The sequence below is a fragment of the Oryctolagus cuniculus genome, chromosome 10, assembly GCF_051225735.1.
Source record: "Oryctolagus cuniculus isolate XC-2025 breed Fujian yellow rabbit chromosome 10, ASM5122573v1, whole genome shotgun sequence".
Lineage (NCBI taxonomy): Eukaryota > Metazoa > Chordata > Mammalia > Lagomorpha > Leporidae > Oryctolagus > Oryctolagus cuniculus.
In genome coordinates this window covers 81741408-81768281 of record NC_142876.1, presented here as the reverse complement: position 1 = coordinate 81768281, position 26874 = coordinate 81741408, and the positions used below count along the sequence as shown (strand labels likewise).

At 42.5% G+C, this 26874-nt stretch overlaps 1 protein-coding gene across 44 annotated transcripts in view; it reads right to left on the bottom strand.

Annotated features, from left to right (window-relative positions):
• TAFA4 (TAFA chemokine like family member 4) overlaps positions 1–26144 on the bottom strand; it is a 259031-nt gene extending 232887 nt beyond the window's left edge. For 5 of the 44 annotated variants that reach the window (XM_089305963.1, XM_089305964.1, XM_089305966.1 and 2 more), the window contains exon 1: positions 25777–26141. The gene's annotated coding sequence lies outside the window, so the exon portion shown is untranslated. Of the gene's footprint in view, positions 1–1989; positions 2080–2191; positions 2313–2912; positions 3064–4561; positions 4625–10997; positions 11078–12168; positions 12264–25308; positions 25457–25776 lie in introns of those variants that run through there. The other 39 variants (XM_089305959.1, XM_089305960.1, XM_089305962.1 and 36 more) reach the window with 31 other exon arrangements.
• Between the last annotated feature and the right edge of the window lie 730 nt (positions 26145–26874).

Genomic DNA, 26874 nt, shown 5'->3' with positions numbered 1-26874 from the left:
CCTGGCTTTGGCCTGGCCCAGACCAGACCGTTAAGGCCATTTGGAAAGTGAACCAATGACGAAAGATAGCTGTGTGTGTGTGTGTGTGTGTGTGTGTATGTCCCCTGTCACTCTTTCAAATAAATACAACAAATCTTTAAAAAAAAAATGCCTTCTCTCAAATAACACTTCCACCTGCTCTTTTTTTCCTGAGAGGCAGAAAGAGAGAGAGCTACTGTCCACTGATTCTCCCAAATAAAAATACATAGCCTAAGCCAGGAACCAAGAAATCAACCCAAGGTAGAAGGAACCAAATTACTTGAAGTATCACCACAACCTCCCAAGGTCTGTGTTAGCAGGAAACTGGAGTCAGGGGCTGAAGCTGGCAACCACCCCAGGCACCCGCACGTGGGTCACGGCATCTGAAACACTAGGCCAAATGGCTGTCCCTCCTCCTGGTCTTGACAAAGAAGGTTCCAAATTGAGTTAATTCTGCCCCTGGTAAATTCAGAACAATCTAACATTTTCATAAAGACTCTTAACAACAACAAAGGAAAGTGATTTATCATGACAGCACTGTTTTTTGTAAGGTTATTAGCACACACTGACACACATTTTAAATAATAAATACTCTAAACATACTAAGGAGACCTGTAAAACACCCCCTTGTACTTTCTTTGACTCCATGACCCTTCTTTCCTACACTGTCCTCAACCAATTTGAGCAGCCAGGCTGCGTGCCTACAGCCCTAGGGGAAAATACACCAAAGCGAAACACAGAGAACAAAGAGACAAAGCCATGGCTTACACGTTTCAAAATAGGCTGCTGAAACCCAGACCAGAGATAATACTTCTGAAAGGTTTCTGAGCCCCAGAAGCCAGCCTTTTGAATATGAAAAAGTCACAGCACATCATGCACAACACACTGGGAAAAATAGCCTCCCTTCTAACTTGCAGACAACATTCAGATTTCCACGGGCTGCGCGGAAGAGAAGACAGATGGTAGAAAACAAAGATGGAGCCGAGGGGTAACTGGAGAGAGCTTACTCTTGATGCCTCTGGCCCTGGCTGTGAAACTGACAACAGAAGTCTGGCCTAGGTGGGCTCGTGATTTCTCAGCCTTGATGCTGTCCACACTTTGGCCACTGTGGGCAGCTGCCCTGTGTATTACTGGGTGTTTAGCAGAATCCCTGGCCTCTACTCACTGGATGCCAGCAGCACCTCCCAATTGTGACAACCGAAAATAATTCCAAATGTTACCAAACATCCACTGGAGGTGGGAGCAGGGGTATAGAATCACCTCCAGTTGAGGTCCAATGAGATATAGACACAGACACACAGGGAGACACACACACACATCTTTCTAATAAAAATATTAGATATACTTCATACAAAAAACTTCAAAAACACAGAAAGTCACCCTAAATGAAAAATGATCTGTATTCCAACCACTTAGAGATACTCATTGTTGTATCTACTCCTAGTTTCTCCTGTATTTGTGTATTTTATTTCCACAAAACTAAAAATCAGGGTCATATGATTAAATACTGTTATATAATCTACAATACTTCGCTTAGCATGTCATGGTTTTTAATAGAGATATTGTATTTCTTAATATACTCCTAACATAGTCTAATTAGTCAATCCTCTGTCATTGGACATTTAGGTTACTCCTAGGATTTCACCATCATTCGTAATGCTTTGAAGGGCATCTTCATATACTCATTTCATTGTTTTATTAGGATAAATTCCTAAGGAATGTTCTTAACGGGAAAAATAACTGATATTTTGGGGTTTGGGCCCACAACATTTACTGTCTCAGTGGTGTAAGTCATAGTTTGCTGATTTAACAGACACCTTCGATTTCTCTAGTGCTTTAATCTTGCATAGAACTCTCCATTTGATCAAGCACTGACCCATTTTGCTGATGAACAAACTGACACTCATAGATGTTAGATGACTTGGCAACAGCAACACAATTATCTAGCAAGAACACTAAAACTCATCTCACCTGAGTCCTTGGCTTTTAGCTGCGAGGGCTCACTTGAGCAGCGTGTACTCTGCCACCGCTGGAATAAGCTAGAGATTAGTATGCCTGCTGCTGAAAACGAACATGCAAATTTGTGAACATTACATTAGGGTAATGCTTGGTTATGAGTCCTAACTCTAATTTTGTACAAACTCCAGAAGTCCCAAAACACAAAGACATGCACCTTGGATGCATGAATCTACGGCTCCCCGTGCAGAATTCCACGATCAGTACAGTCTCCAAATGCTGATGCGAAGGGCTAATGTTTACAGATGCTAATTCCAACATCTGCTTCTTTCTTATCCCTGAAGTCAAATTAAGATGGTACAGTCTGTTTTTACTTCTAGTTATACTCGAACACAGATTTATTACCAATTAATTTCTTATCAAGCAAAAACGAGCCCATCATAAATATTTTAGATAATGACATCCAAGTATTTTATATTGCTTTAAGTCTAAATAGTTAACATAGAAAGTGTATCCAGTGTTCGTTATTTTTTAATGCTTGTATTCTTTTTGATTCCCAAAAAAATAATAAAAATGCTACTCACTGCTTAGACATTTTTTAGGTTTAATGAGATTGAATAAATTCTGGGGAGAAGGGGGATAATACAGCTTAATAATGTTTTAAGTGGTTTGTAGAAATATTCCTTCTACCAAGGGCACAATTTTAAAACAAAGTCAACTTCTGCAGTGCTGCTCAAGGCTAATGAATGCCTTAATTGCATGCAGAGGAAAGACAAGATGAGTTGATTAGATACAGAGATACCTTAGAACTCTGCAATATAGTTAATAAAACAACTCATCTGCACTTAGAGACAACTCATGACGAAGAGTTACCCTAACAACAGTGATCCATTTCACTACCCATAATGGCAGCATAAGTTAAGGTGAACCACACTCACCAATTTTATTCTTCTTTTTTGATTGCCTTTCTAGTCTTCAGAATGATTCAGGATGTGCATGTCTTCCTCTGGGTGAGACTGTTACAACCTTCAAAGAGACTTGCATTCTAACAGTCAGGCATCTAGCTGTCTAAGTGGACACTATATGGCACTGAAATAAGTGGAGTTTCTGAAACTCTGGCAAGTTCTAAGTTGGTTGTTACCTAATCCTTGGGGTCCTGAGCAAAGGTATACATTGGATGTAACACTCATTAGGCAAAGGTAGCAAATATCAAGTCAAATGGGCCATCTCAACACAAGAACCATCAGAGAGCTCATAAAGAATGTGAAGGACATGGAGCTGGCGCTGTGGCGTAGCAGGTAAAGCCGCCACCTGCAGTGCTAGCATCCCAGATGGGCACTGGTTTGAGTCCTGACTGCTCTACTTCCAATTCAGCTCTCTTCTATGGCCTGGGAAAGCAGTAGAAGATGGCCTGAGTCCTTTGTCCCCTGCACCCACGTGGGAGACCCAGAAGAAGCTCTTGGTTCCTGGCTTCAGATCGGCACAGCTCCAGCTGTTAGGCTAATTGGGGAGTGAACCAGCAGATGGAAGACCTCTCTCTCTCTCTCTCTCTCTCTCTCTCTCTCTGCTCTCCTTCTCTAACTTTGACTTTCAAATAAATAAATAAATATTACAAAAAAAAATGTGAAGGACAAATAGGAAAAAACAGGCAGAACAACAACAAAAATGAAAAACGATTCCTACGTGCCACAATGTACGCAAACACTGAACATCTTTTGCTAAATGAGGTAAGCCAATCATGAAAGACTATGTTATTGATTCCATTTATATGAAATGTGCAGAAGATGCAAACCTTTATACTAAGAGAAAGAAAACTATTAGAAGTTAAAGGAAGTAGAAATAGAGAGTGAGTGTTTAATGGATACAGGGTTTCTTTTTGGGGTCAAGAAAAGTTTAAAAAGTAAGTAATGATGATGGCTGCGCAATTGTTAATAGAGTAAAACCACTGGACAATAAGGGAGTAAACTGGGGTTAAGGAGCTTCTTCCAGGTCTCCCACATGATTGCAGGGGCCCAAAGACTTGGGCCGTCTTCTACTGCTTTCCCAGGCCACAGCAGATTACTGGATCAGAAGTGGAGCAGCTGGGGCCGGCGCCACGCCTCAATAGGCTAATCTTCTGCCTGCGGTGCCAGCACCCCAGGTTCTAGTCCCAGTTGGGGCTTCAGTTCTGTCCCGGTTGCTCCTCTTCTAGTCCAGCTCTCTGCTGTGGCCTGGGACGGCAGTGGAGGATGGCCCAAGTGCTTGCGCCCTGCACCCGCATGGGAGACCAGGAGGAAGCACCAGGCTCCTGGCTTTGGATCAGTGCAGCACGCCGGCAGTAGCGGCCATTTTGGGGGTGAACCAACAGAAAAAAGAAGACCTTTCTCTCTGTCTTCTCTCTCTCTCTCTAACTCTGCCTGTTAAAAAAAATAGATAATGACCTTTTATATTATAATGAGGGGAGGGAAAGGCATTCAGCCTAGCTGTTAAGACACTAGTGGAGGCAACTGTGTTCCCATAATGGAGTAACTGGGTTCAATACCCAGATGAGCATGCACCCTGAGAGACAGCACCAAAAGGCTCAAGTAATTGGGTTTGTACCACTCACATGGGAATCCTGAATTGAGTATCTGGCTCCCAGCTTCAGCCCAGTCCCAGCTGTTGTGGGCATCTGGGGAGTAAACCAGAATATCAGAACAACCTCTCTATCTCTCCCTGCCCCTCATTTGTCCGCCTCTCAAATACGTAATTTTCAAAGAGAGGAGCCAAATGTTTCGGAGGAAAATTACTAGAGTGAAATAAATAAGAGCTCTACTAAAGCCACAGAAGCACCCAGAAAGGAGAAAGGCATCCGGCCTGGGGAGGAAGGTCGGGAAAGCCAGGCAGAGCCCACCTTGCTTCCCTCCGGGATTCCCTCTAGGTGCTAGGGCGTGCCTTTTGCTTCAGGGAGGGAGGAACACTGTTCACAAACAGGAGCCGGTATGAAGGAATCAGCGCCTGGTCTGGGGCCAGTGAGTGCCCCTCCAATCTTTTATTGTCCCCAAAGCACAGACTACAGGGAGGCTACCGGCCTGCACCGCAGATGTGAGTGCAGAGAGCGTCACTGTGAGTGCCCACTCCATGCACTCATCCACTTCATTCCTTATTGTGAGTGGTCTTCAGCTCCCCAGTTCTGATAGCTTCCCCCTGTGCTGTTCCTGCAGCTTTGCCCGCCTCCTCTGGTGGCATGAAAGGAGATGACACAAGCCATGATGGCACAGTCACCCCTGCACTCTCTGTATGTATATAAAACACCTGTGTATGGTGCGGAGAGGACACCTCGTAAGAGAAAGGAGCCCTGGCTGCGACTTGGGCACCTGGGTTTGAATCCTGGCTCAAGTGACCTCCTGGCTCAATCAGCTAACTGGCTTTGGGAAGTTCCCATTTAGCTGGAGCATCCTAATCCCCTCTACCAAGTGGAGATAGTATCAAGGCTCCCTTCATAGGTGGTTGTGCTATTTAAAATGAGACCACAACCCCCAGGCACCATAAGCACTGAACAAATTTTGAGGTCATTTTTCAAAAAGATTTGTTTATTTACTTAATTGAAAGGCAGAGTGATGGCAGAGAGAGGGAGAGACAGATCGAGAGTGAGAGTGAGAAAAGAGAGAGAGAGGGAGAGAAAGAGATATCTTCCATCTACTAGTTCACTCCCCAAAGGGCTACAACAGCCAGGGCTGGGCCTGGCCAAAGTGAGGAGACAGAAATACAACATTCAGGTCTCCCACATGGGTGGCAGGGACTCAAGTACTCTGGCGATTCTCTGCTGCTTTCCCAAGCACAGTAACAGGAAGATAGACTGGAAGCTGAGTAGCCAAGACTAGAACCAGTGCTCTGATATGGGTTGCCGGTGTCACAGGCAGTGTCTTAACCTGCTGCACCACAATGCCAACCCATTTAAGGTCATTTTCATCACCTCTCTTAAGAAGAGGCTGTCTATAGCACCATCCCCAGAAGTTTATAGACACTCCTATGAATTCTGTCATTTCTCTTCCTTGGTTCATTTAGCTGAAGAATATGCATTTATGTATATACAAACATATACCACATCCACAGACATGTATGTATATCTATATCTATGTATCCTCTATGTTACTAGAGTTGTTGTGGCTGCAAATGAAAGAAATCTAGTTTTTCTGGTTTAGAGCCTCCTCAAAACATGCAGAGATATCAATTTACATATCAAAGAAAAATCCAGTGGCAGTTTAGTTTCAAACACAGCTATCACCTCACACTCAAGTAATACTGGCACAAATTTGTCTCTCTTCAAATTTACTTTTCTCTGCTGAGTTAACACATGTGAAGCACTTAGAATAGTGCTTAGTATATAATAAGCACTATGCACATATTTGCCACTATTATTTCATCCCATCCTTCTCCCCACCTTATAAAGCAGGTACTTTTGGGGCCAGCACTGTGGCATAGCAGGCTAAGCCTCCACCTGCAGCACCAGCATCCCATATGGGTGCCGGTTCATGTCCTGGCTGCTCCAGTTCTGATCCAGCTCCTGCTAATGGCCTGGAAAATCAGTGGAAGATGGCCCAAGTCCTTTGGCCCCTGCACCCACATGGGAGACCCAGAAGAAGCTCCTGGCCCCTGGCTTTGCATGGGCTCAACTCCAGCTATTGCAGCCTTTGGGAGAGTGAACCAGTAGATGGAAGACCTTTCTCTCTGTCTCTCCCCTCTGTCTGTAACTCTGCCTCTCAAAATAATAAATAAGTAAATAAATAAAATCCAAGCTGGATTATATTCATGTGTTCCTTCCATTTTGAAAGAGCTGAAACTTGTTCACAGGCTTCCAAAAGTATAGCGGGCCCAAGGCACTGCACCTACTGTGCCCAGTGCAGAAGAAATCGGCCCCAGTTGTCCTTTGACAGTGGCACTCTGACAAAGAGCAAGCAGCAAGAAGTGAACAGCAGCTCCCAGGAAGTGGGACTACTCTCAATTTAAAAGCATGACTTTTGAAGACTATTGGTAAGACACAGAAAGTTTAAGGTACAGTTTATAATTCCAGCAACTCATATCAGAGCACCAGTTCAAGTCCCAGATGCTCTGCTTCCAATCCAGCTCTCTGCTAATGTGCCAGGGATAGCTGCAAAAGATGGCCCAAATACTTGGGTCCCTGCCACCCACATGAGAGACCAGGATGGAGTCCCTGGCTCCTGGCTTCAGCCTGGCCCAATCCTGACCATTGTGACCATTTAGGGAGTAAACCAGAGAATAGAAGTGCGCTCGCTCTCGCTCTCTCTCTCTCTCTTTCTCTCTCTCCCTCTCTCTCAGTCACTCTGCCTTTCAAATAACTAAGTAAATAAAAAGTTTTTTTTTTTTTAATCACAATCCTTGAATCAGATTTCCCAGTCTGTTTCTACCACAGCGAGCCTGGTGTCCTCATCTCTAAGCAGATCCTATTTCCAAGTCACAGCTACAATGACAAGATAGTAGCAGAAACAATGTGCCTGCTGTGGAACGAATGCCTAATTCACTGACTATTCACCATGTTCTGGTGACTTAAGGCACAGCAATCACACAGGCCATGAAAAACCCTCCATTCCCTCCCTGTAAATATGAGAGTATGTCAAAAAGTTCATGGAAAATGGAATTAAAAGAAAAGTTTATTTTGGTGCAAAAAAAAATATTGAAATCTAGGGTAGGCGTTTGGCCTTGAAATTAAGCTGCCTATTGGCATGCTCACATCCCATATCCGAGTGCTGGATTCAAGTTCTAGCTCTGCTTTTGATTCCAGTTTCCTGCCAATGTGCACCCAGTGAGGCAGCAGATGATGGCTCAAGCATTTGCTTGGATCCCTGCCACCCACATAGGAGACCTGGCTGAATTCCTGGCTCCTGGCTTCAGCCAGTCCTTGCCATTGCAGTCATTTGGGGACTGAACCATCAGATAAACACTCTACCTCTCTCACCTCTCTCTCTTGACCTATGGGGAAAAAATTTTAATATGAAATCCATGCGTATTCATATCATGTCTTATCTAGGAAGAAAAGAACACTTTTTAAAATATTAATTTATTTATTTGAGAGGCAGAGTTACAGAGAGAAAAAGGCAGAGGGAGGTCTTCCATCTGCTTGTCTACTCCCTAAATGGCTGCAATGGAAGCCAGAAGCTTCCTCCAGATGTCCCATGAGGGAGCAGGGGCCCAAAGACTTGGGCCATCTTCTACTGCTTTCCAAGGCCATGGTAGAGAGCTGGATCAGAAGTGGAGCAGCCAGGACCAGAACCAGTGCCCATATGGGATGCTGGCACTGCAGGCAGCAGCTTTAGCCACAGTACCGGCCCCATATTTTATGTATTTAAATAGAAGAGGGGCTTAAGGAAGAGAGCCAGTAAGTAACAGGTGGGTTGCATGTAAGTTTTTTGTTTTGTTTTGTTTTTTAAGATTTATTTATTTATTTGAGAGGTAGAGTTACAGACAGAGAGGGAGTGACAGAAAGGTCTTCCTTCTGCTGGTTCACTCCCCTAATAGCCACAATGGCCAGAGCTGAGCTGATCCAAAGCCAGGAGCCAGGAGCTTCCTCCAGGTCTCTCATGTGGGTGCAGGAGCCCAAGCACTTGGGCCATCCTCTATTGCTTTCCCAGGCCATTTAGCAGACAGCTGGATTGGAAGAAGAGCAGGGACACAAACCGGTGCCCATATGGCACGCCGGCACCACAGGTCAATGCTTATCCTACTATGCCACAGTGCTGGCCCCAAAAAGAACATTTTGTATATATTCTATCCTCACAAAGATCACATTTTAGCTCCCAGTATTGAAAAGCAAATTTGGAGTTTGTCTTATTGAGTTTTAAATGAAAATTGTTTGATGATGAATATTGTCTTTAATTAGCAATCTGGTAAGTATTGATGATATTGGATGTTATATTCAGGATTCCATTTGTCCAGCCAGCTCTCGGTCTGTGACCATCTCATGTCAGGCAGAAAGAAACGGAAAATGTGAAATTATGCTGGGAAGAAGGGAAAGCTAGACAGCAAAGGTATTTTTAAATCTCCAACAAGCAGTTATTGATTTTCTATTGGATGCAAACATCTCCTATCCTATGCACATGTGGGACAAATGCCACTTCTGGGTCTGCCTTTGTCTTTTTTCACCTTCTGCTCTAATTGCCAGTTCATGCCAAACTGAAGTCTCTCGGCCTCTGGATCTCTCTATGCCCTCCCTGGTTTGTTGTTCTCCAACAGACTGGAGGAGGGAGGAGGTCCTGCAAAGGACAGGGAAGCTGAGAATTTGCCCCTCGGCACCCTAAATATCAACCATAAAACTAATGAACTGTGGCAACTGAATTGTCTACGTTCATTCCAAATTATGTCTTGGTAAAGTTCATCTTTGTTTTCAATTATTATCCTGGAATCAAATGTCGGGAGCAGGGTAGAGCTTCTCAGCTCTCTGTCTTGTTTGCATTCTTCTCACCATGGCCTCCTTGCAGGAAAGGTAACCCTTTATCAGATACCTGGGACAATTGTGAGATGTCCTCACCAAAAATTCAAAAAAAATTTTTTTAAAAAACATTAAAGGGATAAATCTAAAAGGACCTCTACAAAGCTTGCCCTAGAACTCACAGAAATATAAACACTGCACATTCTTAGTTCTGCATGCAAGCAGAACAAGGTGATGTCACCAACACAGGAAAGGGAACAGTGTTTAATTGGGACTAGGAAGGGGACAGAGGGAGGTTGGTGAATAGGCACCCAATGACAGTTCCATAGGAGGAACTGGTCCTCATGTCCTATAGACCAGGAGGGTGATGTAACCTGCAACAATTTGTCATATGTTTTATAGGGAACTAGAAGAGTGTGGAGGCTCCCAACACAAGGACAAATGTTTATGGAGGAGACGGAAACGCTATTTACCGTGACTTGATCCTGACACGTCATTTACATGTATCTGATTATCACACTATCTTTCAGAAATGTGTACAATTATGTATTCTCTAATTTTTTTTTAATATAACAGGTAGTTATAGACAGTGAGAGAGAGAGACAGAGAGAAAGGTCTTCCTTCCGTTTGTTCACCCCCTAAGTGGCCACCACGGCTGGCGCACTGCACCAATCCAAAGCCAGGAGCCAGGTGCTTTCTCCTGGTCTCCCATGCGGGTGCAGGGCCCAAGCACTTGGGCCATCCTCCACTGCTTTCCCAGGCCACAATAGAGAGCTGGACTGGAAGAGGAGCAACTGGGATAGAACCTGGTGCCCATATGGGATGCTGGCACCACAGGCAGAGGATTAGCCAAGTGAGCCACAGCACCAGCCCACACTAATTGTTTTTTAACTGCCTTGATTTGGGGCAGACATTTGATACAGCAGTTAAGATGCTACTTGGGACATCTGCATCCTGTGTCAGATTCCAGTTCTGGCTCTACTCCCAATTCCAGCTTCTAGTTTCTTAGTGCAGATCCTGGAAGGCAGTGGTGATGACTCAAGTGGTTGGGTTCCTGCCACCCATGTGAGAGACCTGGCTTGCATTCTGGGCTCTTCATTTTGGCTTGTGCCAATCCCACCCATTGCAGGTATTGAGAGAAACAGTGAATGGCAAATCTCCCTCTCTCTTTCTCTCTCTCTCTCTCTGTCTCTCTCTCTCTCTCTCCATCTCCCTTCCTCCTTCTCACCCTTCCAAATAAATAAAACAAAACCAGCCTTTTAAAAATAAATCAATTGCCCAGATTCAATGAATCTGCATTTCCGACATGTTGTTAAAGATAGTAGTTTTTTAGTATATCTCCCTTAACTACTCATAACCCAGTTATAAATTCATGTTTATTTTATGTCTTTTCTCCTTCATCCTCTTATGACTATATAACATTTACCCTGATAAGTTTATAAAGAATATTGAAGTGGATACTTACTGGTCTTAGTAGAAATTAATCAAAATCCATCTGTTCCCTTCTCAGTCTGGACAATTTCATTACAACTAAACCAGGGATTATAGGATTCTTACATCTTCTTTTTTTTTCCTACACAGTTCAGTTGATTTAGAAACAATGATTAAAGCTGCTTACTTTAAGGGAGATTGGAAACAATCTTGCCTTCTTGCAAGGCAGGGAAAGATGAAAGAGTCTTGATCCTGAAATATTTATATCTAAGACCGGAAATCTGTATCAGAGGCATGATGAATGATTGCAACGAAAGTCTTCTCATTTTCAAGTCATCTTTCTTATCTGAACACACTCACTTTCCTCTTGAATTTGAGGAAATAAGCGCTAAATACGGCCACTGCCCCTACCTCAAGGTGTTCCAAATTTATTTAATTGTAAACGCAGCGTGGCCTAATAAAGAGACTTGCAGAAGGAGCTCACCTCTCTGACAGTGACTACTTACAGGGATAAATATCGGTTATCCTTATGTGGCCTTACAATGACTGCTTTCAAATGAGGGGGAACAAATTTAAGCCTCCCACAAGGGGATACCTTGATCTAGGATTCAAGAAAGCTCAGGAATTAGAAGTGATTATTAGAGAGTAATTCTGGCTTTACCCAGCTGCACACAGGTGCTGTAATTAATCAGTCTCTCTCTTTTTTTTTTTTTAGATCTGGTTTCCATCTTTTTTCCCCTCCAATGCCCTTTTAATTGAGGTAACATGCTCACATGTTCAGTTTACAATGAGATGCGCTTTGACAAATGGATTCCTTCGCAGAACCACCAGCCCAGTTGAGATCTAGACATTCCATATTCTTAATTTTGCGTGTTTTTTTGTTGGCTATTTTCAAAAATGAGAATTGTGATAACTCTCTGCTACTAGAAATGCACTCCCTTCTAAATTCCAAAAAAGAATGAAATAAAACCAAAGGGCTGTGAGTTGGTCCCCTACGAAGCCAAATGCTGTTTAAAACTGGTCCGTGTCCAGGGCCTTTTAACAACATAAGAAAAAGAGGAACTGATCTTAAGCGGCAGGCGGAGGGGCCGGCGTCATGGCCCAAACATCAGATTAGAAACACAGTGATTCCCTGGGACCGGACGCTAAATCCTGGCAGACAACGCAGGCTTTCATCTTCTGAAATGGATAAATTGAATGAAGCAAGGCCAATTCTGGGCCAAGCTGTTGGATGAGGTTTTTTTTTTTTTTTTTTTTTTTTTTCTTAAAGTTCCTAACTGTTCTACATAGACGTTCAAACGTCCATTACCGCAGACCTAGAAATCGTCCTTCTGTCCTTGACATCGCCTCCCACTCACCAGCTCCTTTGCCACTGGAAGCCGCTGTCTGCCTGTGGTTCCAGCCTCCAGGGCCCTGCAGCTCAGGGCTGCTTCCTTGTACGGCAGGAATCCCCCTGGAGAGAAGGAGAATTAGAAACCCTCATTCACCCAGACATTTGGAAGGGAATATACGAACAGCCTAGGGGCTGCAAAACACTCCTCATTTAGTCATGGGGCTCAGGGACTCTAAGTATGAAAACAAAGAACAAACATGGCTGTAAAGTAACCGCATATTAAAAGGAATTGGATTCCAGGGAGGTTTTTTGCTGATTTCATGTTTTCAGCTAGGAGTTCTAGACTGGGAAGTTTTGCAGTCATCACACCATAACACTATGATGGAGATAAGGATCCCCAAAGCAGGTTATTTGCGTTCACATCTAACCCTGCGACCTGACATGTGACTTAGAACAAACTACAGGGGACACTGTGCTGCCACTTGGGATAGCCACATCCCATATCAGAGTGTCAGTCTGTGTCCTAGCTACTCCACTTCCAATCCAGCTTCCTGCCAATGTGCCTGGGAGGTGGCTCAACAGTTGAGCTCCTGCCATCCACAGGGGAGATCTGGGTGGAATTTCAAGCTCCTGGCTTCAGCCTGGCCCAGCCTGGCTGTTGTATACATTTGGGGAGTAAACCAGCTTTCTCTCTAGCTCTCTATCTTGCTCTGCCTTTCAAGAAGATGGAAATAAATAAATATTAAACAAGCAAACAAACTATGGATTGAATTCTCTGTGCTTCCATTTGTACCTCTATGAAATGAGAACAGTAAGAGTAGCCAGCTCAGGGGTCAGGAAACTTTTTCTGAAAAGGGCCAGACAATAAGGACTTTGAGCTTGATGGCCAGAGAGGGTGCCTATTGTGACTGCCCAGCTCCACCACAGCTATAAGAATGCAGCCACACACAATATGATAGCTAACGGGTGTGGCTGTGTCCCAGAAACACCTGATTATGGATTCTGATATTTGAATCTCATGTCATTTTCACTTGTCAAAAATGTTTTTTTTTTTTTTAAACCACTTAAATCTATAAACAACAGTCTTAGTTCACAAGCTGTTCAAAAACAGGCAGTCCCCAAATTCAGCCCTTAGGTCCTGGTTTGCCAGCTCCCAACTTGGTTCACAGCCTTGTGTATTAACACAGGTAGAGTTCTCCCAGGCCAGTGCCCAGCACTTTGGAAGCACTCCTTATACATTATCATAATCATGATCTAGAGGAACATAATGAATACTACATTCTCAAGGGATGTGAAATCATTACTTTTCCTGGAAAGTTGACCCTCTGAGCTTCTAGTTTTGAGAAAAAGAGATGGAAGTCCTAAGAGAGAAAAAGATCTCAGTGTCTCCCTCCTCCACCTAACAAAGATATAGTGAACACTCTATCCAGATATGGATCCAACACATGGAGTACACCATTGTATAGATCTCATCATCTGGGGAATGATTTTTTAAAGCCATTGCTGTCCATTTTTGCACATTAAATCCCACAAAGAGATTTATTTACAACATTAAATCATTTCTTTGTGCTGCCTGGCTACATTTTTAACTAGTAAAATATTCATCACATACTCTAAGAACCTAATGCCTAGTGTTTTATGACCTTTTGAAGGAAGGCTGCTCTAAAAAAAAAAATCACCTTCAACCATGGATGTCAGTTTGCAAGTGTGGCTAAGGAAGACCTATCCATTGTCAAATATCAAGATGATAAATAAGAGATCTTTGCCCTGCAAAAAACCTCCAGAGACAGGTTGATTAAAAAGAAGCATATGCAAATATGTAAAGCAGTGGTATGGGGAGGAAGGAATGAGAAGGGAGGAGACACCTGGGGCAAAATCTATTTGCTCCTTAATAGGAGACACACTGTGTGGTCTACAACAATAGTTCTCAGTGGGGGGACAATTTTGGCCCCTTAGACACATTTGGCAATGTCAGTACACATGTTTTGGTTGTCCCACCTGGGTGAGGAGTAAGGGGTTCAATGCATCTAGTAGCCAGAGATGCCTCCAAACATCCTACAATGCATAGCACAGTCCCCACAACAGAGAACTATCTGGCTCCACATTGTCAATTGTGAATCCAGTTGAGAATCCTGGTCTACAGGGACCACCCCAGCTGATACCCAACTCACAATTCACTTTGTTTTGTTTTTGCTTTGAATTCGTTAAACCAGAGATTGACTCTAGAAAGCAGCCCTCCTTAGACTTCAGGGAAGGATGGCAGTTCAGTCTGAACTCTCCATCTACCTACTTTTTCAAAACCATAATGATGGAAAATTGGCAGCATTGGAGTTCATTTAAATCCTACAACTTAACTCAATCACCTTGAAGAAAACTAGTACCAGATCACCAGACTGCTGAACAAATGACTCTAATGTTGTAATTCAATGTACTAACAACCTAATGTGACAAATGTTTAAAAGCTGTAACCAGAACCAAGTCATCCAAGGAGCCCTGTAGCTGCTATGCACTCATTTAGATACAATCCAACCCTTGCTCTCAACCAAAAAGCAGCTGTTCCATTTTCTTAAGTAAATAAGGCCCTTGAGAACAATGCAAGGTGAACAAAGAGGAACAAAGGAACTGCAACCATTCTGCAAAGAAGCAAAATACTAAATAAACAGAGAACTGAGAAAAATCTCCAAATTGATGCACAGAGTCAAAGAAATTCTGATTAACTGAAAATGGTAAATATAATAATAGACAATGTATATTTAACAGTCTTAAATATGTGTCAGTTTAAAAATTTTCACTGCACAATAAAATTCTACTTAAACTGCATGTGCAGAGTGCTTTTCAATTTTATTTGTTTTTGCAATTTTATTTAAATTCATCCATATTTGCTACAATGTACAAAGTATATTCACTAATAATTCTGAGAGGAAGGAATGTGATGATTATTCTCGTATTTACAGATGAAAACGTCTGTTTTTGTACAACACATAGAAGACTTCACTGATGACAGGATGTTTGGCAAAGCTGGATTAGGAAGGAGTGTGGAAGGAAAAACTGTTTCTATTCTCCATGGCTGAGTCAACAGTCCCAACACTTGGTGACTTCAAACAACATTTCACTGTCTCTCACAATTTAGCGAACAGGCAAACAGGTGGAATTCCGCTGAGCAAATCTGCTCTTGTGGCATTTGTCAACCAGAATCCTGGCTGCTATGTGACAGTCAGCCTATGGCTGGTTTGGAGGGTCCAGACAGCTTCCCTCATGCATCTGGCTGCCTTGAGAGCAAAGTCAAGGCCAGGATCTGCGGGTTCCTCTCTCTCCAGGCCTTCTCAGGGGCAATCCACCAGCTTCTCCAGCACGGTAGTCAGACTTCTTAAAGACAGCTCAGACACGAAAAGCAAATATTCCAACAGATTGGAATAGTAGGCTGCCAGTCTTTCAATGCCTGGGTCTAGACTGGCTCAGGGTCACTTCTGCCATATTGGATTGGCTGAAAGAAGTCACAGAGCCCATTCACACTTGAGAGATAGGAGAGAGAAATTCATAACCCATCTCTAGATGGGGAAGAACAGCAAAAAAATTGGGACTACTTTTAAGCTCCCATACAATCTTTGAAAATCTCCTCCAACTTAAATGCTGAATGACAGCCCAGTGACTCTACCCTCTTCCCTGACATGAGGACCAATTCACCCCAGATAAACTAAGTTATAACAGGGGACATCTTCCAAGACCCCCAGTAGATGCCTGAAACAGGAGATAGTACCAAACTCTCTATACACTATGGTTTTCTTCCTATATATCACATCTATGATAAACTTTAACTTATAAGTTTGGCACAGTAAGAGATTAACAATAACAAATAATAAAATAGGACAATGAAAATAATACACTGTAATAAAGTGTATTTAAAATTTATGAATTAGCTATTCCTATAACCTTCCATTTAGTATTTTTGGATCACAATTGACCATAGGTAAGTGAAACTCGAGAACACAAAACTGTGGGTAAAGGAGGCTACTGTGATTACACCAGGGGAACCACACACCCGAGAGGGTGATGTACACTGCACCTGGCACCCACGTTCTCACCTGACTTCTCTGTTCATTTGCTGCTATTGATCCTGTCCATTCCTGTGGCTTCAACTATTGTCTCTATGCCAGTGGCATCAATTCATCCAAATTCCAAAACCAACCATCTACCATGTTCCTCCACTTGGATGCCTCACAGGCACCTGCAATTCTGCATCCAAAATGATTTTCCATCTTTCCTTTAAAGTCTGCCTCTGCCATCTCTGCAAGCAACCCAGTCATCTATCTTGTTTTCCAAATTAGCATCCCAAGTATCACCCTACACTTCCTCATCTTCAGCCTCTGCATTAAATTGACAATTAAGGCCTATGGATTCCAACTAATAATATCCACCCACTTCATGGATTTCTATAATCTTATCCTTAATATTCCTCCTGCCTCCTGGCTTACTTGCCTACAGTCCAAAATGACCTTTGTAAAATCCAAATATGATCATGTCACTTCCCATTTTAGTTGGAAGCCCCACTGTTGAGGATAAAATCTAAACTCCTAAATGTGATTTACAAATTTTGTTCTTGTATGATTTGATTTGAAGACACGAAATGCCCTCCTGCCCCAATGCATTTCTCTCACCAGCATTACCAATATAATGCCCAGATCATCCATTCCTTCCAGTTGAAATCTGATGTCCTTGTAAATTGTAAATGGTGTCTAAGTGAAGTAGTCCCAACACCCCATCAGCCATTAACTCCTTAATGCAGCTTTATTAACCCAAAGTATCTCTGTGGTTACTTTGTCGCAGTATAGATTAGCTTTGAAAAAAGGCAAGGGTTGTCTATTCTGAAGCACAATAATCAAAATATGCAAGCATCTAGAAAGATATTCTATATTGTGAAATTATCTTGTATGTCAACTTTTAGATGAAAACATTATACAGTGACTGACATCAGTCAAGAAATAAGAGGTTTCTAGTTAATGGAACAGTATAAATAGCCACTTTTGATCCAACATTTCAAAGTCATTTAACTGTCTTCACTTGATGAAATTTGCATAGCTAGAGAACCAACCAAACTCCTCAAGAAAAAAATTGAATGGATGACTTAAATGTAATGATCACCTATAAATTGGCAATATCAATTATTTCAGGGAATAAGAAGCTTATCAGCCAGGACTTAAAAATTGTTTCTCTATAGCTCAACCTCCCCACTGTAATGATATTTATAACTGTGATAGGAGTTGAGCTTTAATAGAATTTAACATTTTTGAAAAACCCAAGTTCTCTGTCTCCTCCTTGTCAATCTTTCACTGATATTTAAACAAAACCCCAAGTTCCTACCTTACTACCTAGAAATGCAGCACTAAAGTGTGTCCCCATGACCAGAGCCCTCACACCCTTGCTGTCCACATCTGGGATTTCAGCCACTGCTAATGCTGCTTCAACTACCTCTTACAGTACCCATATTTCCCTAATACACCTGCTTCATTTTCCCTTTTCTCCCAGAAGCATCTGAAACCCCTACATCTTATCAATCAGCTTTCTAATGCTGCTATATGTCATTTATCTAGACATTTTGAGTTCCAGCAGCGGTAATGACAATCATGGTCATTTAACATTTTCATCACTTCAATGTAATGTTCTTTTTTTACTTTTATTTTTTTGACAGGCAGAGTTAGACAGAGAGAGAGAGAAAGGTTTTCCTTTTTCTGTTGGTTCACCCCCACGTGGCTGCTACGGCTGGTGCATTGAGCTGATCCGAAGCCAGGAGCCAGGTGCTTCCTCCTGGTCTCCCATGTGGGTGCAGGGCCCAAGCACTTGGGCCATCCTCCACTGCACTCCCGGGCCACAGCAGAGAGCTGGACCGGAAGAGGGGCAACCGGGATAGAACTGGCACCCCAACCGGGACTAGAACCCGGGGTTCCGGCGCCGCAGGCGGAGGATTAGCCTAGTGAGCTGCGGCGCCAGCCGTAACGTTCCTTAAACTTGAGATTCTCCTAGAATCCTGACCATATCACTAGGACGTCTAAGCATCTCTTTTACAGAAGGGGAAAATGAGACTTAGTGAAGTCAAGTGATTTTGCTGAGATCCCAAGATTAGTATTTTACGAAGTTACTCTGATAATGCTGAATCAGAAAAATTAAATTGACCGGGACTAACTAGTCAAAATCACCTTTTAATACTCTATTTATAATTAAAATAATATGATGCTGAGGATTTGCTTCAGAACAATGCAGGACAGGAAGGCATGAAGTGTCTATGAAACAGGATTGTTTTAAGTGGGTATTGGGTATGTGGACATCCATTGTATTATTCACTCCACTTTTGTGTATATTTAAAACTTGCCATTTAAAAATATTTTTAATGCCATCTTTCATATCATTACAATAAAAGTCCACAGATGAATATTGTGATTCAATATTTTCAAATGATTTTGAAAATATTTCATTATGTGTCCAGGCTTATAAATACCTAATATGGGAAGAGCACTCCAGTTTTAAGAACAAAGGTCTCATTTTTGTCACACAGTTTTTTTTTTTTTTTTCTAGACCTCTGTAATATGCCTTGCATACTTATCTTGGTGGAAGAAACAATTACGCAGGCACTGTGTCCAGCTGCATGGTGTTATCTTTTAATTAACCTGTGTAGCCTTTTTTACGTAACCTAGTCTGAGAAGTGACAGCCACTTGGGCTGTCTAAATAATGTATGCTCTGACTCTTTTATTGAGTCTATTCAATCAACAACAATAGTTCCTGCCGCATGGTCTAGCTCTCTAGAGCTGGTTACACTTGCTATTCAGGATCTTCGTCATGAGCAGTGCTGTCATGACATCTCTCGCTAACCAGAGCACTTAGTATTGTTTCAATCCATGACACACAGCCTGAGCCCTAGCTTCTCTATTCACGGTGTTTGTGTTAAAGCTATTCTGCACCTGTGCTTTCAAACCTTTCCATGAACTTCTTTAAAAAAAAAAAATTATTTATTTATTTGAAGGGCAGAGTTACACAGAGGCAGACAGAGAGAGAGAGAGAGAGAGAGAGAGAGGTCTTCCATCCACTGGTTCACTTCCCAAATGGCCACAACAGCTAAAGCTGGGCTGATCCAAAGCCAGGAACCAGGAGGTTCTTCTGGGTCTCCCACGTGGGTGCAGGGGCCCAAGTACTTGGGCCATCTTCTACTGCTTTCTCAAGCACATTAGCAGGGAGCTAGATTGGAAGTGGGGCAGCCAGGACTCAAACCGGCACCCATATGGGATGCCGGCACTGCAGGCAGTGACTTTATCCACTATACCTCAGCGCCAGCCCACTTTCCATGAACTTCCAACATCTAGTACCATGAATATGTTAGATGGGGCTCCCATTTCTGCTGAAGGATTAGAAGGTACCACATTTCTGGGTGGACATTTGTCAGTATGTAGTCAAATCTCTATAACATTTAGACTGGGGCCAGCATTGTAGCACAGCAGATAAAGCTGCCACCAGCAACACTGGCATCCCATATGGGTGCCAGTTCAAGTCCCAGCCGCTCCATTTCCATTCCAGCTTCCTACTAATATGCCTGGGAAAGCAGCAGAACATGGCCCAAGTGCTTCCACGTGGGAGACCTGGAAGAACCTCCTGGCTCCTGGCTTCAGTCTGGCCCAGCGCTGGCCATTGAGACCATCTGAGGAGCAAACCAGCGGATGGAATATCTCTCTTTCTGTCCCTGTCCCTCTCTCTCTCTTTCTCTGTCTCTTCCTTTTTCTATGTAGTTCTTTCAATAATAAATAAACTTTCGAATAAATAAAGCTTTAAAACAAGAACAACAAAACACTCAGGCCCTGGGACCCACAGTGCCATATCTAAGAATTTAACCTAATGAAGTAAGTAAACAGAGCTACAAAAATTTATATTTTATATATAGCTAGTTTTTAAAAAAATATTATACTCTAAATGACCAACAATATGAGATTGGCTCAATGAAATTATCTGCAGACATTAAATATGTTGATATAAATATTTTTATGGTAATGGGGAAGTGTTCATTAAATCTAGCTAGTAAACTGCAGGTTAAATAGAAGTATACATATTATGAATATATGGATATATTACATACATATATACACACACATACATGTACAAGAATACTTCAAAAAGAGTGTAGAAAATTAAAAGATGAATATATTTTAGTGCTAAAAAATGTTGCAATTCATGTACTGGATTGGTCTTCAAAAAGTCCATAGAAAGTGCATATCATAGGGCTGGTGCTGTGACACAGCTGGTTAAACCACTGCTTGTGACACTGGCATTCCACTCTGGAGTGCCAGTTCAAGTCCCCGCTGCTCTACTTCAGATTCAACTTCCTGCAGATGTGCCTGAGAAGACAGCAGAGGGTGGCTCAAGTGCTTGGGCTGCTGCCAACCTACACGTGATACCAGGACGGAGTTCCTGGCTGCTGCCATTGGCTGGACTCAGCCCTGGCTGTTGCTCTCTCTCCCCATCTCTTCTCTCTCTCTCTCTGTCTCTCTCTCTCTCTCTCTCTCTAGTTCTGCCTTTCAAATAAATAAATAAATCTTTGGGGAGAAAAGAAAATACATATTATGAAAAACTCTTCATAAATTCCAAAGATTTTTACACCAAAGTAAACATATTTTAATTCCATTTGTCCACAGTTTTTGAAGCATCTTCATATATTTCTATATTGTCCAGCAGGAAAACATTTATATCCATATATGAGCAGGAGGTATGTGTAGCCTATGTCTAGATTGATAAACACTTTGATTTCTCTTCCATCTGTTTTTCATATATCTCTGCAATGAAATATCATGACATGTAATAGCTATGTATGAAATACAAAGAAACAAAAAAATAACAGATCCAACCCTATTCTGTCTAAATGTGTTTCAAGTGCTTAGATAAAAGGAAAGTGAAACAACCTGGAGAAGACGTACAAACCCTTAGGGGAGCACTCTTTCTGCAAACAAAGCCTTGCAGTATTAATTATTGTGTGGAAATATTAGGAAAGGTAATGGGAGGAAAGCAGAGAAAAGAGTGGAGTTGCAGTGCAACTGGCCATAATATTCCAACCCAAGGCTGCAGGTATGAGTGGCATGGGCCCCCCCCCAACCAGTGGAATGTCATAAAACAATTTCCTCTCCCTTTTTTGTCATGACAGAGCTTTGCACAGCTCCTATAAAGTGCAGGAATTAGCTATTGCTCCTTATAACAATGCTTCAAGTGAGAGCTCCCTACCCTGTATCCCGAGGGAGTTCAATGTCTGGCCAAAGGTTGCACAGCTGGCAACCTATGCCTTGAGATGCTCTTTGCCACCAGGACCAGGGATCATCCATTCCACAGAAGAGAACCCCATCCCCCTGAAAGTTCAAAAAAAGGCTCTGATTAGTGACAAGGATAAGACCTAGGTCATGTCTGGGTAGAACGATCTGGAAAATAACGGGGTCAAGCAGAGCTATAGAGGCAGCAACAGAGAGGGGTTTTTTTAGGAATCAGATTGCAAATTATTCAGGCTAGATGTTTGCAATGAACAAGTTAGCTTCAGGCCAATATTAACTTCCCTTCCTATTACTATCAGATTAATTGCACTATGTTGCTTTTTCTAAATACACTTCAAATCAGGAAACCTATAATTCAGTAGTTAGTCATTAAAGTAGCAAAAGGTCTGCAACTGTGTTATCTGAAGCTCATCTTCAGAATAAAATAAAATCTGGGCCTCCTTTTTTGTGTAATAAACAGCATCAATAATGAGTAAGTGGGATATTATTTCTGAGGTGAAAAATGTCCAAGTTGAAAAATTATTCAGGTAATAAAGCAAATCAGAGCAGAAATACACAAACGATGATTGCAAGAACTTGGATTCATTTGCATTTTAAATAGCACATCTATAGAATCATTGAAAATTCTGTCATTTTAAGACTTTGCAAATCTTTGAGGTGACAGGCGTATTTAACTTTATTTGAATATTACACTATGTATACAAGTATTGAAAAATCAAATGATATCCCATAAATATGTACAATTTTCCTGCATTAGTGAAAAAGACAAAAAGATTATACAAACCAAATATGTACATAGATATGTATATATATTTATTTAATGATAGTATGCTTATGTACAAACAGCAGTTGGACTTAAAGGAGAGTTAATATTATCTGATAAATTTCAAATACTAAAGTATTGAGGTGACTAAGATGCTATCCCACATCCTATGTCAGAATACCCGGGTTCAATACCCAGCTTTGGCTCTTGACTCCAGATTCCTGGACCCTGGGAGGTAGCAGTGATGGCCCAAGTAATTGGGTTACTGCAACCCATTCAAGGTACTTGGGTTGAGTTCTTAGCTCCCAGCTTCAGGGTAACCCAGCCCAATCCCAGCCACTGTGGACATTTGGGGAGTAAACCAAACGAGGGGAGCTCTCTCTTAGCATCTCTCTCTCTGCCTCTCAGAAAAATAAGGCTTTTAAAAATACTAAAACACTAAAAAGCCTTAATTCCTATGTGTTTCCTATGTACGGCAGAGTCTGCATACAAATGTGTGCATGTGTGTATGGGCACATATTCTTCATGCTTTCATTGTTCTCTATGATCTCATGCCTTCACATGCAGCAAATATCAAATACAGTTTCAGAGCTAATCAATAAAACACAGTTTACATCAAATGACCAGAGAGCTGTCAATTTTTAAAAATCCCAGGCTCTCTTGTGGATTGCTGACTTCAAAGACATGCATTAAGATTATTAAGCAAGTAATGATTGATTTATTACATAACATTAAGAAATGTTTTCTTTGAAGCACAAATTAAAAGGTCACAGATGCCCAGATTTTTCTTCAGGTTGATAGTTTAAAATGCAAACTAGATAATACCACTAGCTGTGAAGGACATATGAAGGGGATTTGAAGTATCTCCTTTCCATGCAATATTTTAATGAAATGCTTAATATTCTGCAGTGGATTAATGAGGCAGTTCTCTATTTTCAAACAATGGGTGGACAATTAAGACCCAATCCTATGAACAAATTGGTGTCACTGTTATTTTGATGGTATTTAAAATGACCATTGCTGTAGCAACAAGACATTATTTAACAGGAATGAAAATAACCATTTACATCAAGCAATTCAGTGGAGATATAGGGGGAGAGGGGAAGGGGATGTGGCAGCTGCTGTTCCAAGAAATAAAGCTGACATTTTAGGACAAAAGCAATTTGACCAGCTGAAACCTAAACAGGTTCTGTGCCATGTTCAGAAGTCACCCAAAATGCATGCCAATGTGCTAATCATTCCCCATAAAGCCAGCGAGCTGTGCAGTCTCTCACCCAGCCTTCTAAACACTCAGAGGCAAAGAGATGGGCGCAGATCTTTGAGGAGGTCAGATTTGGGAATGAGCCAAATTAATTAGCCACATGAGAGTAAGAAAGATCATACATCAAGGGTAGGGAATTAATCTACATATGGAGATTAAATGGGAAGAATCGATCTTCCAACCAAACTCATACACAGTTTGAGCCTGCCCTAAACACCTGTGTGTCCTAAATAATCAGGCACTATTTTGCTCAGCAAGCTTGCATGAACAATGCAAACAGAGTAATAAATTGTCTCATTTCTCCAGTGCATGGTTATGGAAAAGAAGGATGAAATCCTACAAGTGATCAATAAAAACAAAAAAAATCATGGAACTTTTTCTTATACTTCCATTAAGTTGTACTCATAGGTTAACCTCAGCGTATTTCTTTCTAACTCTCATAGTTTTGGTCTCTCCTTTCCAGGCTGCAAAGTTATGTTGCCCGCTACTTGAAAAAACTTCTATAATTTAGTCCCTCTGGCCTCCCACCCCCAAAAGAAAGGTCTATATGGCCAAATTGATGGGATGAAATGATAGGTTTAAAGAATAATTCATTATACTATCAAGATCTTGGCATGCCAATTGCTGAAAAGACTATTTTGAGCTGTCAGTTCCAAAGCACATATTTTTTCATTGACTGCCATGCCAAGTGCTTGATGGAATAATGAATTGTTCCCATTGACATCACTGTCGCCCACAACCCTGGGGCTCCATGCAGCATTTTTCAGGGGTGATGAATGATGTTACTGTTCTTCCCATGGCGTGGAAAGTGAGGATAAGGTCAAGTTCAGGGACTTACTGGGAAAGAAAATGGAGGGTTAAAGCTGCTGGGAAGAATGAATATGCAGGCCTGGCATCGTGGCTTAACAGGCTGAAGCCACCATCTGCAATGCCGGCATCCAATATGGGCCCCAGTTCCAGTCCCAGCTGCTCCACTTCCAATCCAGCTCCCTGCTAATGCACCTGGGAAAGCAGTGGAAGATGGTCCAAGTGCTTGGCTCCCTGCACCTACGTGGGAGACCTGGAACAATCTCCTGGCTTCAGCCTGGCAGACTACTGGTCCTTGAAGTCATTTGGGGAATGAACCAGAAGATGGAAGAGCTCTCTCTCTCTCTCTCTCTCTGTGTATTTCAAATAAATAAAATGAATAAACCTTAAAAAAAAAAAAAAAAAAAACCTCCAGGATTATTTATGGGGGCTGTACCCTATGGATCCAATCAAATCTTATTTTAAAAACTGTACCTGCAAACACCATAATTGGTTTAAGTTTCTGCCCCCTTAATAAAAAAAAGTTATCCAAATTATGACAAAGTTTGGACACGACTTTAATGCATGCCGCAAGACTTCATAATTTAAATTATGCGTGACTGCCACCAAATAGCATTATCCATGCATTCTGCTTTCTTGCTGGGAAAAGTTTTGGGCTTTGGGTGTTTTTCTCATTTTCTTCCAACTTGGAAGCTTTTTGCTGGGACTCCATCTCACTCAGAAACCCAACTCCTTGGGTCAGAGACAGGAAATACAAGAGATGTCAACCAAAACAAAGCCATGGTGGCTTTGTCTTTAAAATGGGTTGCATACACATGGCCTGGTTATACCCTGACGTTAGGATGAACTCACCCACACCAGGATCTGCAGAGTAGGCCACATCTAAACCCTTCCAGGCAAGAAAATGACTTCTGAAGACTTTAGGCCCCAGCCAGCAAACTTGTCAGCTGCTGTTGGTAACATTAAGGATCAGATCTACAAAAGCTCAACACCAACCAAAGTCACAGGTCACACGGACAGGCATTCACACATTAGGCACTCACCATGACACAAGCAACTGTTTCTCCCTTCCCTTCAAAGGTGGTCAGGGACTTCACGGAAACCAACCTCTAGTTTCCCCAGGTCATGCACCTGGGCAGAAAGCACTGTGGTAGTTACACCTGCTTCCAAGGGCCCCGCCCTCCACCAACTGCAATAGGTTTCTTAAACAAACAACCTTGCATTTCCCCTGTCTCCGTGGTTGTTTCATTGTACCAAAGAGTCGAAAACAGGATTAAGCTAGAATCTCTATATGTCTCAGCCCAACTCAATGCCTTAGCAGGTGATGGTTCTTCCACTAGCCTCTGATAAAGCACACTGAGTGGCTCTTCTACATCACTGAGCTGTGGGTTTACACAGGCACATAGATTTGCACATATCCAATCACAGTTCACCACCTGGTCTCAGACTCCGTAAACAGAAGTACAGCGTAGGTAGCCGAAGCTTAGGTCTCAGGACCTCAAACTCCTCACCTGGAAGCTGAGAATGCTGAGGCCAGGGAAAGACAGGTCAGCAGCCAGGGTCTTTCCAGTTAGTGAGGTTCTCAGGTCATGTTGATAAAACCACCGGAAAGCGGAAGTGCAAGGCCCACAGCCCCGGGGCCCCTGCTGGTGTTTCCTGCGGCAGGTGTCTCTGACCTTCTGGCCTCCCACTGGCCTGCCCACTCATGGTCTCCACCTGCCAGTCCATCAGGCCCTCCCTGGGCCAAGCATCCTGGGGTTGCAGATCCCAGCAGCCACTGTCATCGTAGCATTTCAGTTTAAAGTGTGTCACCAACACAGAGGTTTCTCTAGTGCATGTGGGCACGGGAAACGGCGCTTCCTACACACCTGTAACTGCTTTGCCTTCATCTGCCTCCTCTTCTTCCTTCTCTCCTTGCTTACTGAGTCTTCACAGGTGCTAGCCATTGAGTGAGCTGTCTTACTGCTCCCTGGGAATCCCTTTTCTTGACCACTAAACTCCCCTGGACTAGAACATTTCCTGGTGCTCCTAAACACATCCCTTCCCTTAAAGGAGGCATTTATCTCAGCTTATCCTTTTATATCAACTGTGTGATAGTCTGATTAATACCACGGTCCTCTATGGTCCTCCCATTGTGTCCCCAGCAAGGTTCCTGAAACATGCAGTGATCAAATGAATCTTTCTAACAATCTGATGAACTCCCATTTACAGATGAGAAACAGAGGCTCCAGGAGTGTAGGAGGTTTGCCCTAGGTGTTTGGGTAACAAGTAGAAGCAGGGGGTGTGTGAGACCACGGCCTGTGGTCCATCATGACTCCAGAAGTTCACTGGATTTCTCTGGAGACTTCAAATGCTGGCACTGGCTGAAGTCATTTCAAAAGACCTTCAGTAGAGGACAAGAAGTCTCAGTGGGTGACACAGGCATTCGCCCTGAGCTAAGTTGGATTCTCAGGAGAAAGCCAATCACAGACCCCAACAGAGTAAGTCCCAAACCTGCTACTGTGTCTCACTGCTTGGGTGCACACTGGACAGGACACAGTGCCCTAGGAACCACCTTGTCAAGGTCCTTCTGCGGGATTCCTGGCTGCTGGGTGCTCTTTAGTCCCACC